Raw genomic sequence first — 16,297 nt, 5'->3', positions numbered from 1 at the left:
TTTGTGTTATCTTATTGGGTTGCGTTATCTTTATAGTAGATTAAAACAAACTGAAAAGATGTTAAGTAAATTGTTAGAGGTTCAGAACATGGTGAAAGACATTTTAGATCAAGCAAAAGAGAAGGTCTCTCCAGCTAGTCAGACAGAGGAAGAAAATTTAAAGGAAAAGGGGTTGTTAGGAAAAAGGCCACAACAGGAGGCTGTTACTAACTCCGTTTTATCACAAGAGGGTTTAATTCAACCAACAGCCCCACCGATAGAGACAGCTGAGTGGCCCTCAAACCCCGTAGTTGATAAATGGAATCCTGAGACAGGACCTCAAAGATTAGCATGCCCTGTACTTGAACAGGTAGGAGGGCAGCGAATTCACCGTGCTTTAGATTTTAAAACAGTGAAGCAGTTAAAAGAGGCTGTAACAACCTATGGTCCCCAAGCTCCCTTCACGGTGAGCATGGTCGAGTCCATTACTAACTTGGACATGACGCCAGCAGATTGGGCTAGCATGTGTAAATCTGTGCTAAATGGAGGACAATATTTGTTATGGAAGGTTGCCAATGAGGAATTTTGTGCAGAGACAGCTAGGAGAAATGCAGCAGCCGGTTACCCTCAAAGAAATTTAGAAATGTTGCTAGGAAAAGGACCTTATGAGGGTCAGCGGCAACAAATTGAATATGATCCTGCTATATATGCACAAATTGCTGCAGACGCAGTTAGGGCATGGAAGACTTTACAAGGACATAGAGATTTACAAGGTCAGCTATCTAAGGTAATACAGAGAGCTAATGAACCTTACGCTGACTTTGTAGATAGGCTAATTCAAACGGCTGCCAAAATTTTTGGGGATACGGAACAAGCAATGCCATTAATAAAACAACTGGCTTATGACCAAGCAAATCGTTGCTGCAGAGAGGTTATTAGACCATGGAGACATGAAGATTTAAACACATATATTAAATTATGTAGAGATATTAATGAACAAGGGCAAGTCTTGGCAGCTGCAGTACAACAGGCTTTAGATACCAGGCCAAAAACATGCTATGATTGTGAACAAACAGGACATTTTAAAAGGAGTTGCCCCATAGGAGGAGGATTTAACAAAACTAGGTATCAAAGAAATAGAATACCGGGTATTTGCCCACGATGCCGTAGAGGGAGACATTGGGCTAATGAATGCCGTTCTCAAACTACCATAGAGGGTACTCCCTTACCAAAAAACGGAAAAGGACCAGGTATTTACCCACGATACCGTGGAGAAAGGCATCAGGCTCCATTGCCAAAAAACGGACAGCCGGGCCCAATGCTCCGGGGCCCACAACCACAAATATACGGGGCAGTGGAGGAACCCAGCAACACCATCAGAGTAGTGCCCAGGACACATTGTCCATTAAATCCCTCATCAGACAAACCCGAGGGAGTGCAGGGTTGGACATCTGCGCCTCTGCCAGAGCAGTACTAACTCCAGAGATGGGAGTTCAAATCATTCCCACAGGAATAAAAGGACCTCTTCCCCAAGGGACAGTAGGCTTATTATTGGGACGTAGTTCATCTACATTAAAAGGACTTATGATAAGTCCCGGGGTAATTGATCCCGATTATGTAGGTGAAATAAAAATTATAGCTAGTTCTCCAAGAGGTATATCAGTAATTTCACCTGGAGATAGAATAGCACAGTTGTTAATAATACCCAGCCTACATAATAAATTTCCTAGTCATAGTGTAAAAAGAGGTTCCAGGGGATTAGGCTCCACAGGTGTAGATTGGGCTATGTTGTCTTTAAATTTAGATTCTCGCCCAATGTTAAAACTAAATATTCAAGGACACGACTTTAATGGGCTACTGGACACAGGTGCAGACCTTAGCATCATATCTAGTAAGGAATGGCCAAAACATTGGCCATTACAACAAGCCACTCAAACGCTTCGAGGCCTAGGAGTGGCTACTAATCCCCATAGAAGTGCAATGATATTAGATTGGAAGGATCCTGAAGGTTGTGAGGGAACTATACAGCCCTATGTATTTGATCATCTTCCTATAAATTTATGGGGACGAGATGTCCTAGATCAATTAGGTTTGACATTAACAAATAACATCAATCCTAATGCGCCCACTACTAGGGCTAGACAAGGTTTTAGGAAAGAAAAAAGATTAGGAAAACAAGGACAAGGTATAGCAGCACCAATTCAAATAGATCAAGGAACAGACAGACATGGGTTGGATTTTCAGAAAGGGCCACTGAGACAATCAAAATTACTTGGAAATCAGAAAGACCAGTGTGGGTTCCTCAGTGGCCCCTGACTAAAGAAAAAATACAAGTAGCCCATGATCTGGTCAAACAACAATTAGCGGAAGGACATATACAACCTTCCATATCTCCCCATAATACTCCCATTTTTGTCATTAAAAAGAAATCTGGTAAATGGAGATTATTGCAAGATTTAAGAGCCATTAATAATGAGATGGTTATTATGGGACCTGCTCAATCAGGGATTCCTCAATTGTCTGCTTTGCCAAAAACCTGGCATGTTTTAGCCATAGATATTAAAGACTGTTTTTTTTCAATTCCAATTCATCCCGAGGATAGTCCACGTTTTACATTTACTATCCCTGCATTAAATCATGAAGGTCCTGATCAGAGATATGAATGGAAAGTACTCCCTCAAGGGATGGCTAACAGTCCAACTATGTGTCAAATATATGTTAATAAAGCAATCCAGCCACTTAGAAATCAAAATCCTGAACTACAAATATTTCACTATATGGATGATGTATTATTGGCACATAAAGATAAAAACATATTGCTGGAATGTTATGCCACACTTACAAACTTATTAAAAAATTATAATCTAGAGATAGCAATAGATAAAGTACAATTAAATTTTCCAATTAATTATTTAGGAGTTCTATTATCCTCAACCATGGTCCGTCCACCAAAAATTCAAATACGAGTAGATCAACTCAAGTCACTTAACGACTTTCAAAAGTTATTGGGAGACATAAATTGGATAAGGCCTTATCTAGGCATACCAACAGGAGAGTTGGGACCTTTATTTGATATTCTAAAAGGTCCATCAGATCCAAACTCACCTCGCATGTTAACTCCTGAAGCAAGAAAGGCATTGAAAATTATTGAAACATATATGGAAAATATACATTTGGATAGAATTGATATAAGTTTGCCTTTATTATTTATTGTACTACCAACAAAAAATATTCCTACAGGAGTATTTTGGCAAGAAGGTCCATTATTGTGGATACATTTATCTTATTCTCCTAACACTATTCTTACTAGGTATCCTGAGGCTGTAGGACAATTAATACTCAAAGGAATAAAAGCAGCGAAGGGAGTGTTTGGAATTTCTCCCAATAAAATTATTACTCCATATACTATGGATCAAATTGATGAGTTAGCTAATGAGTTAAATACTTGGGCAATAATCATGTGTAAATCTAATGTTTCATTTGATAATCACTTACCATCTAATCCTTTGTTGTCTTTTTGGTCTAAGCATCCTGTAGTTTTTCCAAAAATGACAAGAAAAACCCCTATCATGAATGCTCCAAATATATTCACTGATGGGTCAAATAATGGTACAGCAGCAGTAGTTACCCCTGATCAAACTTTTACATTTTTAGTACCCAAACAATCAGCTCAAAAGGTAGAGCTTAATGCAGTATTACAAGCTTTTTTAATGTTTAAAGATTCTGTATTTAATTTATTTTCTGATAGTCAGTATGTAGTTAATGCTATAGTATCTCTTGAAGATGCTGGTAGGATTTCCCCTTCTTCTACTGTTTTCTCTTTGTTTTCCACTATACAAAGTCTAATCTGGGACAGAAAAGATCCATTCTTTATAGGACATATTAGAGCACATACAGGATTGCCTGGAGCCCTTAGTTTGGGCAACGATTTAGCAGATAAAACTACACATGACATACATATTTTCTCTACACTAGAAGAAGCTACGAATTTTCATAAAAAATTCCATGTTAATGCTAATACTTTACAAAAGCGTTTTAAAATAACTAAGGAACAAGCCAGACATATAATAAAACAATGTCAAAATTGTGTGACCTTTTTACCACAAGTTAATCTTGGAGTCAATCCTAGAGGACTGATACCTAACCATATTTGGCAGATGGACGTCACACACTTGCCAGAATTTGGAAAATTAAAATATTTACATGTTACAGTTGATACTTCTTCCGGATTTTTGATGGGCTCCCTTCATGCCGGAGAAAAAACTAAAGATGTTATAGCTCATTGCTTACAAAATTTTGCCACTGTGGGCGTTCCTAAACAGTTAAAAACTGATAACGGTCCTGGCTATACCTCTACCTCTTTTAAACAATTTTGCTCATCATTTGGTATTACTCATATAACAGGAATTCCATACAATCCACAGGGACAAGGCATAGTTGAAAGAGCTCATCAAACTATTAAAACGTACTTACTAAAACAAAAAGAGGGAATTGGAAAGGGGTATATATCCCCCAAAGATAAACTTAAAATAACACTTTTTACTCTAAATTTTTTAAATTTGGATTCATCAGGAGTTAGTGCTGCGGAAAGGCATATGTATCCAAAAAATGTGCATAAGCCTAAAGTTCTTTGGAAAGATATTCTAACAGGACAATGGAAAGGTCCAGACCCAGTGATTGTCTGGAGTCGGGGCTCTGTTTGTGTGTTTCCACAGGGAGAACAGCAGCCGATTTGGATTCCAAAAAGACTAACTAAAACGATTTCTACAGATCAAAAAGAAGATGATTTGACTCAAATCCATAACAGCTGATATCCAGAACTCCAGCTTGGCCATTCTTACATCTGTGACTGTGATTAACCAGGATGTTTTTTTTTCAATATCTATTTTATTATTGCATTTTTCCACATCATAAGGTTCTATTTTTATTTTTTGAGCTCATACAAACCTAGGTTAATATTTTTCTGATCAGTTTTATTTTTTTTGACTATAGAGTTTTTAAACATTGCAATGGAGATTTCACCTAGGTAAAGCTACAAGGCCTTTATTATTATCTTATGTGTTGTACGTTTGTTTGCACATTTGTGTTTTGTGTTACATGTCTGTGTGTGCGTATGTTCATATTTCATATATGAGGAGCGCTCATGAAAAAATGGGTCCAAATTATTATTATTTTTTTATTCACGTGATTTAAATGGTTTAATTTAAATTAGGTAAACAGCTGTTAAAGATTGTTTTTAAAGGTGCTTAACATATCTGCTTGTTTACTAATTTAAATCAGGTAAACAGCTGTTAAGGATTGTTTTTTAAGTAGGTTAACAGATCTGTTTGTTTACTTTCACCTTTCCTTTTCATTATATTTAATAATTCTTTTCAGGTTAATGTCTTTTTAACATCATTGCCAAAATTCCTATCTTCATCCCAATAAATATAACTCAACAAGTATGCTCAATCAAGGAGTCAACTTACTTTGGGAGGAAACGGACTTTGGGAGGAGACGGACAGATTGATAGATTCCTCCCCTTTGAACTGCTTACAGAACTTGCCTGGACTATGTAACTACGTTTAGTGCAGCTATTGTGGTAATGCTGGCATATATTTGCTGATGGTGTCACCAGTGATCTTTGCTGATGGTGTCACCAATGATGCAATTTTTCCAAAGGAACTGTCAATTGGCTTGGTGTCATGGCATTTCTGTATCCTCCTCCCTTCTGCTAGTGATGGTCTAAATTTGGGGGCCAATGGCTATATGCTGGACCGACAGTCAGTGACGGGTATGATCCAATTGCAATGGTATCAACCTAAGACAAGAGGCTGACGCCTAAAGGTCAGTTACCTAAAGGTCAGTTTTCCGATGACGGGTAAGAGCCATATGTTGAATTGGACAACCTACCAGGCGAGGTCCTTAAGCCACATTAACCTCACTCCCCCACTGGCACCAAGGCCAAATTTGGGGGCCAACAGAGGTGAGACAAAGAACCTCACCCCCCCACTGGTGCATAGACCTATCCACAAGTATGGCTGTATGCTGGACCGGTAGTCAGTGACGGGTATGATCCAGTTGCAATGGTATCAACCTAAGACAGGAGGCTGACGCCTAAAGGTCAGTTACCTAAAGGTCAGTTTTCCGATGACGGGTAAGAGCCATATGTTAAACTGGACAACCTACCAGGCACGGTCCTTAAGCCACATTACTTGTTGTTTAATTAATCAGAAGGGGGGAGATGCTGGGAGCCATCAGCCAAGTAGGTATGACAAATTCCTTGCCAGCTTACTCCCATGCTGTCTAGTGGAAGGACTTCTGAAAGGTGACCTTGCTCAAGGACCAGGGCAGGATCCGTGTTTAGGGTGTTCCCCCTTTAGAATAGGGCAGTTTAGCATAATAGGAGAGTAGGGTGTTTCCCCTTTAGAATAGGGTGGTTTAGTAATAGGAGATTAGGGTGTTCCTCTTTTGGAATAGGGCGTATCCTGCTGCTGAGTTCCTCTTGAGTGCTTAGGGTCAGACAGTATATTTTTGGGAGACAGAAGCCCATGCGGAGTGGATTTAGGCAGGAGTGGATTTGGGCGGATTGGATTTGGGCAGAGAACCTGGATTCCCCCAGAACGTGTTTGTAGACGGCCGGTGTGAGTTCGGGAATAAAGAATTGCTGTTTGAATCTACAAGCTGTGTGGAGACTCGTGATTTGTGCCCAGCCGAGAGACTGCGGCAGGGAAAAATCATAACAATCACATGGACTGTGAGAGCAAGCAGTGGTTTCCATTTTCATATCAAATAAAGTAGACTTCAAGCCAAAGTTAATCAAAAGGAATAAGGAGAGATATTTCATAGTGCTTAAGAATACAATTCATCAACAAGACATAACACTAATAAATGCCTCAAACAATGGAGCATCTACGTTCATCAAACATAATCTTCTCAGTTTCAAGAGTCAAATAGACCACATCACAATAATTCTGAGTGACTTGAACATACTTCTTTCACCATTAGATAGATCATCCAAAGAAAAGCAAAACAAAGAAACTATGGATCTCAATAATACAATTAATAACTTAGACTTCACTGACATATATAGAATATTTCATCCTTCAAAGAAAAAAATACATGTTATTCTCAGCAGCACATGGATACTTCTCTAAAATAGACCATATATTATGCCACAAATACAATTTTTTATGTTTATTTTATTTATTTATTTTTATTTGGTGCTGAGGATTGAACCCAGATCCTTGCATGTGGTACGCAAGGTAACTAACACTGAGCCACAACCTCAGCCCCCACAAATAGTCTTAGCAAATACAAAATAGTAGAGTTATTACCCTGCATTTTATCAGATTATAATGGAATGAAATTAGAAATCAATGATGAAATAAGAAAAAAAAGCTATTCCAACACCTGGAGACTAAGTAATAAGCTACTGAATGAACAATAGGGTGCAAAATATATTAAGGAGGAGATTAAAAGATTCTTAGAGGTGAATGAGAACACAGATACAATGTATCAAACTCTGTGGAACAGTATGAAGGCAGTACTAAGAGAAAAGTTCATTGCATGGAGTTCATTCCTTAAAAGAAGAAAAAGTCAACAAATAAATAACTTAACACTACATCTCAAAGCCCTTGAAAAAGATCAAATCAACACCAAAAGCAGTAGAAGATAGTAAATAATTAAAATTAGAGATAAAATTGAAACAAAAGTAACAATTGAAAAAGTTGATTAAAGAAAAAAGTTGGCTCTTTGAAAAATAAAATAAAATTGAAAGACCATTAGCTATGCTAACAAAAAAAAGGAGAGAGAAAATTCAAATTCCTAACATACATGATGAAAACGGAAATATCACACAGACACTACAGAAATACAGATGATCATTAGAAATTATTTTGAAAACTTGTACTCCAATAAGATATAAAATATTGAAGGCATATACAAATTTCTAGAGTCATATGATTTTCCCAAATTGAATCAGGATGATATACACAATTTAAACAGATCAATTTTAAGTGATGGAATAGCAGACACCATCAGGAGCCTACCAAATGAGAAAAACCCAGGACCAGATGGATACACAGCTGAGTTCTAAAAGACCTTTAAAGAAAAACTAATATCAATATTCTCAAATTTATTTCAGGAAATAGAAACAGAGGCAGCATTTCCAAACTCATTCTAGTAGCCAATGTCACTCTGACTCCAAAACCAGGCAAAGACATATCAAAGAAAGAAAACTTCAGAATAATATCTCTAATGAACATAGATGCTAAAATTCTGGCAAATTGAATACAAAAACATATCAAAAAGGTCATGCACCATGATCAAGTAGGATTCATCCCAGGAATGCAAGGTTGGGTCAACATATGAAAATCAATAAATGTAATTCATCACATCAATGGATTTAAAGATAAGAATCATATGATCATCTCAATAGATACAGAAAAAGCATTTGACAAAATAGAGCAACTCTTCATGTTCAAAACACTAGAAAAACTAGGGATAACAGAAATACATTTCAACATTGTAAAATTTAAGCCCCAGGACAACATCATTCTAAATGAAAAATAATTGAAAGAATTCCCTCTAAAAACTGGAACAAGAAAGTGTTGCCCTCTTTTACCACTTCTATTTAACATAGTTCTTGAAACACTGGCCAGAACAATTAGATGGACAAAAGAAATTAAAGGAATACGCATAGGAAAAGAAGAACTCAAATTGGCACTATTTGCTGATGATATGATTCTATACCTAGAAGACCCTAAAAGTTCTACCAGAAAACTTCTAGAAGTAGTAAATGAATTCAGCAAAGTAACAGGATATGAAACTAGCACCCATAAATCAAAGGGATTTCTGTATATCAGTGGCAAATCCTTTAAAAGGGAAACAAGGAAAACTACCCCATTTATAACAGCCTCAAAAAAAAATACAAATACTTAGGAATCAACCTAATGAAGGACTTGAAATATCTCTACAGTGAAAATTACAGAACACTAGTGAAAGAAATTAAAGAATGCCTTAAAGATGGAGATATCTACATTGTTCTTGGATTGGAAGAATTAATATTGACCATAATACCAAAAGCACTATAACACATTTCATGCAATTCCAATCAAAATTCAAATGATATTCCTCATAGAAATAGAAAATGCACTTGTGAAATTCATCTGAAAAAATAAGAGACCTAAAATAGTCAAAGCAATCCTAAGGAAGAAGTGTGAAGCACTTACATAGTGATAGTAACAAAAACAGCATTGTATGGGCATCTAAATAGACTGGTAGACCAGTCAGAATAGAAGACAGAATACAGAATAGAGGACAAAGATACTCACCCATATTAATACAGTTATCTTATATTAGACAATGGCAGCAAAAACATATATTGGAGAAGATAGTCTCTTCAACAACTGTTGCTGGGAAAACTGGAAATCCGTATGCAACAAAATGAAAATAAACCCATATCTCTCACCATGCACAAAACTCAACTCAAAGTGGATCAAGGACCCAGTAATTAAACCAGAGACCCTGAGTCTAATAGAAGAAAAAGTAAGCCCCAATATCCGTCATATTGGATTAGGCCCCAACTTTCTTAATGTGACTCCTATGGCACATGAATTAAAAGCAAGAATTCATACATGGGATGAATTAAAACTAAAAAGCTTCTTCTCAGCAAAAGAAACAATCAGTGTGGTGAATAGAGAGCCCATAGATTGGGAGCAATTGTTTTCCCCTTGCACATCAGATAGAGCACTAATCTCTAGGGAGTGTACAGATCTCAAATGCTAAACATTAAAATAACAAATATCCCAATCAATAAATGGGCCGAAGAACTGAACAGACACTTATCAGAAGGTGATATACAATCAATCAACAAATATATGAAAAAATGTTCAATATCTCTAGCTATTAGAGAAGTACATATCAAAACTACTCTAAGATTTCACCTCACTCCAGTCAGAATGGCAGCTATTAAAAGTACAAACAACAATAAGTGTTGGCAAGGATTGGGGGAAAAGGCACACTCATATATTGCTGGTGGGACTGCAAATTGGTGCAGCCAATATGGAAAGCAGTATGAAGATTTCTTGGAAAACTTGAAATGGAACCACCATGTGACCCAGCTATCCCACTCCTTTGTCTATACCCAAAGGACGTAAAGACAGCATACTAGAGAACACAGCCACATTAATGTTTATTGTAGCAGAATTCACAATAGCTAAAATGTGGAACCAACCTATATGCCCATGGGTAGATGAATGGATAGGGAAGCTTTTGAATGTATACACAGTGGAACATTACACAGCATTACTAGAGAATAAAATCATGGTATTTACAGGTAAATGGATGGAGTTGGAGAATATAATGCTAAGTGAAGTTAGCCAATCCCCCCAAAAAACAAATGCCAGATGTTTTTTATGATATAAGGAGGCTGATTCATAGTGGGGTTGGGAGGGGAAGCATTTGAAGATTAGAGGAAATCAAGATAGGGCAAAGGGGATGGAGGGAAAGCAAGGGGAATGGGGGTGTAAAAATGAGATGGACATCAATTCCCTAAGTACATGTATGAAGACACAAATGGTGTGAATATACTTTGTATATAGTCAGAGGTAAGAAAAATGTGCTTTATATGTGTAATATGAATTGTAATGCATTCTGCTGTCAAATATAATACATTTTTTAAAAAAGAGAGAAAAAAAGAAATTTAATAGTGAAAATCATGGGGAAAAAATCAGAAAAATACTTTGACCCATGAGTGGTAGCTCACACCTGTAATTCCAACAACTCAGACAGTTGAGTCAGAATGATCATATGTTTGTGGCCAGCCTTTATAACTTAGTGATTCCCTGTCACAAAAATAAAAAATTGCTGAGAGCCACAGCTGAGTTGGAATGGCCCCTGGCATTTTGCCAATAGTATTGGTTAAGAGACAAGCTATTAAGATGATGCTGGATTGATTCAATTGTATATTAGACCTTTACTGTCTGCCTCAGTCTGCTACTTTGGAGTTCTTGCGCTACTTTGGAGTTCTCATGGGGATTCCTGGATAGTTCGCATTGGTTGGGGAAGTGCCAGAGGAGGGAGTTCCGGTTGGTGTGTGGTGTGTTCCTAGAGGAGCCGCGTGGGTGGCATTCGGGAGAGTTGTGCTGGTGGAGTTTGGAAATAAAATTTATTCCTGCTTGAGTGGCTCGTGATTTGTGCCCAACCAGACTGTGGCATTTGGTGGCCCTTGCGGGGAATGCCTGAAGCTTGGAGGTAAGTGAAATTGCTCGCCCCTGAGGGAGGGTGAGAGAATGGGTGACCATTTCAAAAAACAATGTGTTCTTTTTTTTATTTGTTTTGTTTTTGTTTCAAGCTGCTTATCCCTAGAACTTTCTCAGGCAAACGGGGAAAAATGGTTGGCTCAAGGTTTGAAGTTGTTAGGCCCTGAGGAAGAGATAGAGATAGACCACGAAAATACATTTCAAGAAAATAGGAAAATTGATACAATGGTTTTTTGTTACATTTTTGTTTTATTCTGTTTAGGTTTTGTTTTGTGTTATCCTGTTGGGTTACGTTATCTTTATAGTAGATTAGAAATTAGTAAAAACAAACTGAAAGAGTGTTAAGTAAATTTTTAGAGGTTCAGACCATGGAGAAAGACATTTTAGATCAACTAAAAGAGAAGGTCTCTCGAGCTAGTCAGAGAGAGGAAGAAATTTTAAAGGAGGAATAACTATCAGGGAAAAAGTAACAACAGGAGGCTGCTACTAACACCTTTCTATCACCAGAGGGTGTAAGTGTCCAACCAATAGCTCCACCTGTAGAGACAACATATTTCATGGAGTCCCCAACCCCCGTAGTTGATAGATGGGATCCTGAGACAGGACCTCAAAGATTAGCATGCCCTGCACTTGAGCAGGCAGGAGGGCAGCAAATTCATCATGTTTTCAAAACAGTGAAGAAGTTAAAGGAGGCTGTAACAACCTATGGTCCCCAAGCACCCTTCACTGTAAGCATGGTCAAATCCATTACCAACTTGGACATGACGCCAGCAGACTGGGGTAGCATGTGTAAAGCTGTGCTAAATGGAGGGCAATAAATTGAATATGATTCTGCTATATATTCACAAATTGCTGCAGATGCAGTTAGGGCATTGAAGACTTTAAAAGAACATGGAGATTTACAAGGTCAATTATCTAAGATAATACAAGGAGCTAATGAACCTTACGCTGAATTTGTAGATAGGCTTATTCAAAGAGCTACCAGAGTTTTTGGGGACACAGAACAAGCAATGCCATTAATTAAACAGCTAGCCTTTGAGCAAGGAAACAGATGGTGCAAGGAGGCCATTAGACCATGGAAACATGGAGATTTAAACACATATATTAAATTATGTAGAGACATTAATGAACAAGGGCAAGTCTTGGCAGATGCAGTACAACAGGCTTTAGATGCCAGGCTGAAAACATGCTACAATTGTGAACAAACAGGACACCTTAAAAGGAGTTGCCCCATAGGAGGAGGGTTTAACAAAGCTAGGTATCAAAGGAGTAGAATACCAGGTATTTGCCCACAATGTTGTAGAGGGAGACATTGGGCTAATGAATGCCGTTCTCAAACGACCATAGAGGGTACTCCATTATAAAAAAATGGACAAGGACCAAGTGTTTACCCACGATATTGTGGAGAAAAGCATTGGACTCCATTGCAAAAAAACGGAAAGGGGAGACCAATGCTCCGTGGCCCACAACCACAAATATACAGGGCACTGGAGGACCCCAGCAACACCATCAGTGTAGTGACCAGCACACATTGTCCATTAGATCTCTCATCAGACAAACCAGAGGAAGTGCAGGATTGGACATCTGCGCCTCTGCCAGAGCAGTACTAACTCCAGAGATGGGAGTTCAAATCACTCCCACAGCAGTAAAAGGGCCTCTTCCCCAAGGAACAGTAGGCCTATTATTCGGACACAGTTCTTCTACTCTAAAAGGACTTATGATAAGTCCTGGAGTAATTGATCCCGATTATGAAGTTGAAATAAAAATTATAGCTAGTTATCCAGAGAGATATATCAGTAATTTCACCAGGAGATAGTATAGCACAGTTATTAATAATACCCAGCCTGCATGATAAATTTTCCAGTCGTACTGTAGAAAGAATTTCCAGAGGATTGGACTCCACAGGTGTAGATTGGGCTATGCTGTCTTTAAATTTAGATGCTCGCCCAGTGCTAAAACTAAATATTCAAGGATATGAATTTAATGGGCTACTGGACACAGGTGCAGACCTTAGCATCATCTCACCTCAAGAATGGCCGAAACATTGCTCATTACAACAAGCCACTCAAACACTTCGAGGCCTAGGAGTGGTGACTAATCCCCATAGAAGTGCAATGGTATTAGATTGGAAGGATCCTGAAGGATGTGAAGGAACTATACAGCCATATGTATTGGATCATCTTCCTATAAATTTATGGAGATGAGATGTCCTAGATCAATTAAGTTTGACATTAACAAATAACATCAATCCAAATGTGCCCACTATTAGGGCTAGACAAGGTTTTAGGAAAGAAAAAAGATTAGGAGAACAAGAACAAGGTATATCAGCACCAATTCAAATAGATCAAGGAATAGATAGACATGGATTGGGTTTTCAGAAGGGGTCACTGAGACAATAAAAATTACTTGGAAATCAGAAAGACCAATATGGGTTCCTCAGTGGCCCCTGACTAAAGAAAAGATACAAGCAGTCCATGACCAGTTCAAACAACAATTAGGGGAGGGACATATACAACTTTCCATATCTCCCCATAATACTCCCATTTTTGTCATTAAAAAGAAATCTGGTAAATGAAGATTATTGCAAGATTTAAGAGCCATTAATAATGAGATAGTTATTATGGGACCTGCTTAATCTGGGATTCCCCAATAGTCTGCTTTGCCAAAAATCTGGTATGTTTTAGCTATAGATATTAAGGATTATTTTTGTTGTTGTTAATTCCAATTCAACCTGAGGATAGTCCAAGTTTTGCTTTTACTATCCCTGCACTGAATCATGAAGGTCCTGATCAGAGATATGAATGGAAAGTATTCCCTCAAGGGATGGCTAACAGACCAACTATGTGTCAAATTTATGTTAACAAAGCAATCCAGCCACTTAGAAATCAAAATCCTGAACTACAAATATTTCACTATATGGATGATGTATTGTTAGCACACAAAGATAAAAACACATTGCTAGAATGTTATGCCACACTTACAAACTTATTAAAAAATTATAATCTAAAGATAGCAGTATATAAAGTACAATTACATTTTCCAATTAATTATTTAGGAGTTGTATTATCCTCAATCATGGTCTGTCCACCAAAAATTCAAAAATGAGTAGATCAACTAAAATCACTTAACAACTTTCAAAAGTTATTAGGAGACATAAATTGGATAAGACCTTATCTAGGCATACCAACAGGAGAGTTGGGACCTTTATATGATATCCTAAAAGTTCCATCAGATCCAAATTCACCCCACATGTTAACCCCTGAAGCAAGAAAGGCATTAAAAATCATTGAAACATATATGTAAAGTATGCATTTGGATAGAATTGATATAAGTTTGCCTTTATTATTTATTGTAATACCAACAAAAAATATTCCTACAGGAGTATTTTGGCAAGAAGGTCCATTATTGTGGATACATTTATCTTATTCTCCTAACACTATTCTTACTAGGTATCCTGAGGCTGTAGGACAATTAATACTCAAAGGAATAAAAGAAATAAAGGGAGTGTTTGGAATTTCTCCCAATAAAATTATTACTCCATATACTATGGATCAAATTGATGAGTTACCTAATGAGTTAAATACTTGGGCAATAATCATGTGTAAATCTAATGTTTCATTTGATAATCACTTACCATCTAATCCTTTATTGTCTTTTTGGTCCTCACATCCTATAGTTTTTCCAAAAATGACAAGAAAAACCCCTATCATGAATGCTCCAAATATATTCACTGATGGGTCAAATAATGGTACAGCATCAGTAGTTACCCCTGATCAAACCTTTACATTTTTAGTACCCAAACAATCAGCTCAAAAGGTAGAGCTTAATGCAGTATTACAAGCTTTTGTGAAGTTTAAAGGTTCTGTATTTAATTTATTTTCTGATAATCAGTATATAGTTACTGCTATAGTATCTATTGAAGATGCTGGTAGGATTTCACCTACCTCTACTGTTTTCTCTTTGTTTCCCACTATACAAAGTCTAATCTGGGACAGAAAAGATCCATTCTTTATAGGACATATCAGGGCAAATACAGGATTGCCTGGAGCCCTTAGTTTGGGCAATGATTTAGCAGATATAACTACATATGACATACATATTTTCTCTACACTAGAAGAAGCTACAAATTTTTATAAAAGGTTCCATGTCAATTCTAATACTTTACAAAAGTATTTTAAAATAACTAAGGAACAAGCTAGACAAATAATAAAACAATGTCAAAATTGTGTGACCATTTTACCACAAGTTAATCTTGGAGTCAATCCTAGAGGACTGATACCTAACCATATTTGTCAGATGGATGTCACACACTTGCCAGAATTTGGAAAATTAAAATATTTGCAAGTTACAATTGATACTTCTGGATTTTTGATGGGCTCCCTTCATGCCGGAGAAAAAAACTAAAGATATTATAGCTCATTGCTTACAAAATTTTGCCACTGTGGGCATTCCAAAACAGTTAAAAACAGATAATGGTCCTGGTTATACTTCTACCTCTTTTAAATAATTTTTGTTCATCATTTGGCATTACTCATATAACAGGAATCCCATACAATCCACAGGGACAAGGCATAGTTGAAAGAGCTCATCAAATCATTAAAATGTACTTATTAAATCAAAAAGACGGAATTGGAAAGGGCTATATATTCCCCAAAGATAAACTTAAAATAACACTTTTTACTCTAAACTTTTTAAATTTGGATTCATCAGGGCTTAGTGCTTCGGAAAGGCATATGTGTCCAAAAAATGTACATAAGCCCAAGGTACTTTGGAAGGATATTTTAACAGGACAATGGAAAGGTTCTGACCCAGTGATTGTATGGAGTTGAAGTTCTGTTTGTGTGTTTCCACAGGGAGAACAGCAGCCGATTTGGATTCCAGAGAGACTAACCAAAGCAATTTCTAAGACCAAAAAGAAGATGATTGGACTCAAATCCATAACAGCTGATATCAGAGCTCCAGCTTGGCTATTCTTACACCTGTGACAGTGATTCTCCCACACCTGGAGGCCAATGAATAATGAACACCATTAAGGCCTATTTCAAATGTAAAAAACTTTGAGGCTTGCTTGTGGG

This window comes from Callospermophilus lateralis, chromosome 12 (genome assembly GCF_048772815.1).
Source record: "Callospermophilus lateralis isolate mCalLat2 chromosome 12, mCalLat2.hap1, whole genome shotgun sequence".
NCBI classification, from domain to species: domain Eukaryota; kingdom Metazoa; phylum Chordata; class Mammalia; order Rodentia; family Sciuridae; genus Callospermophilus; species Callospermophilus lateralis.
Note: the sequence above shows the minus strand (reverse complement) of the source record.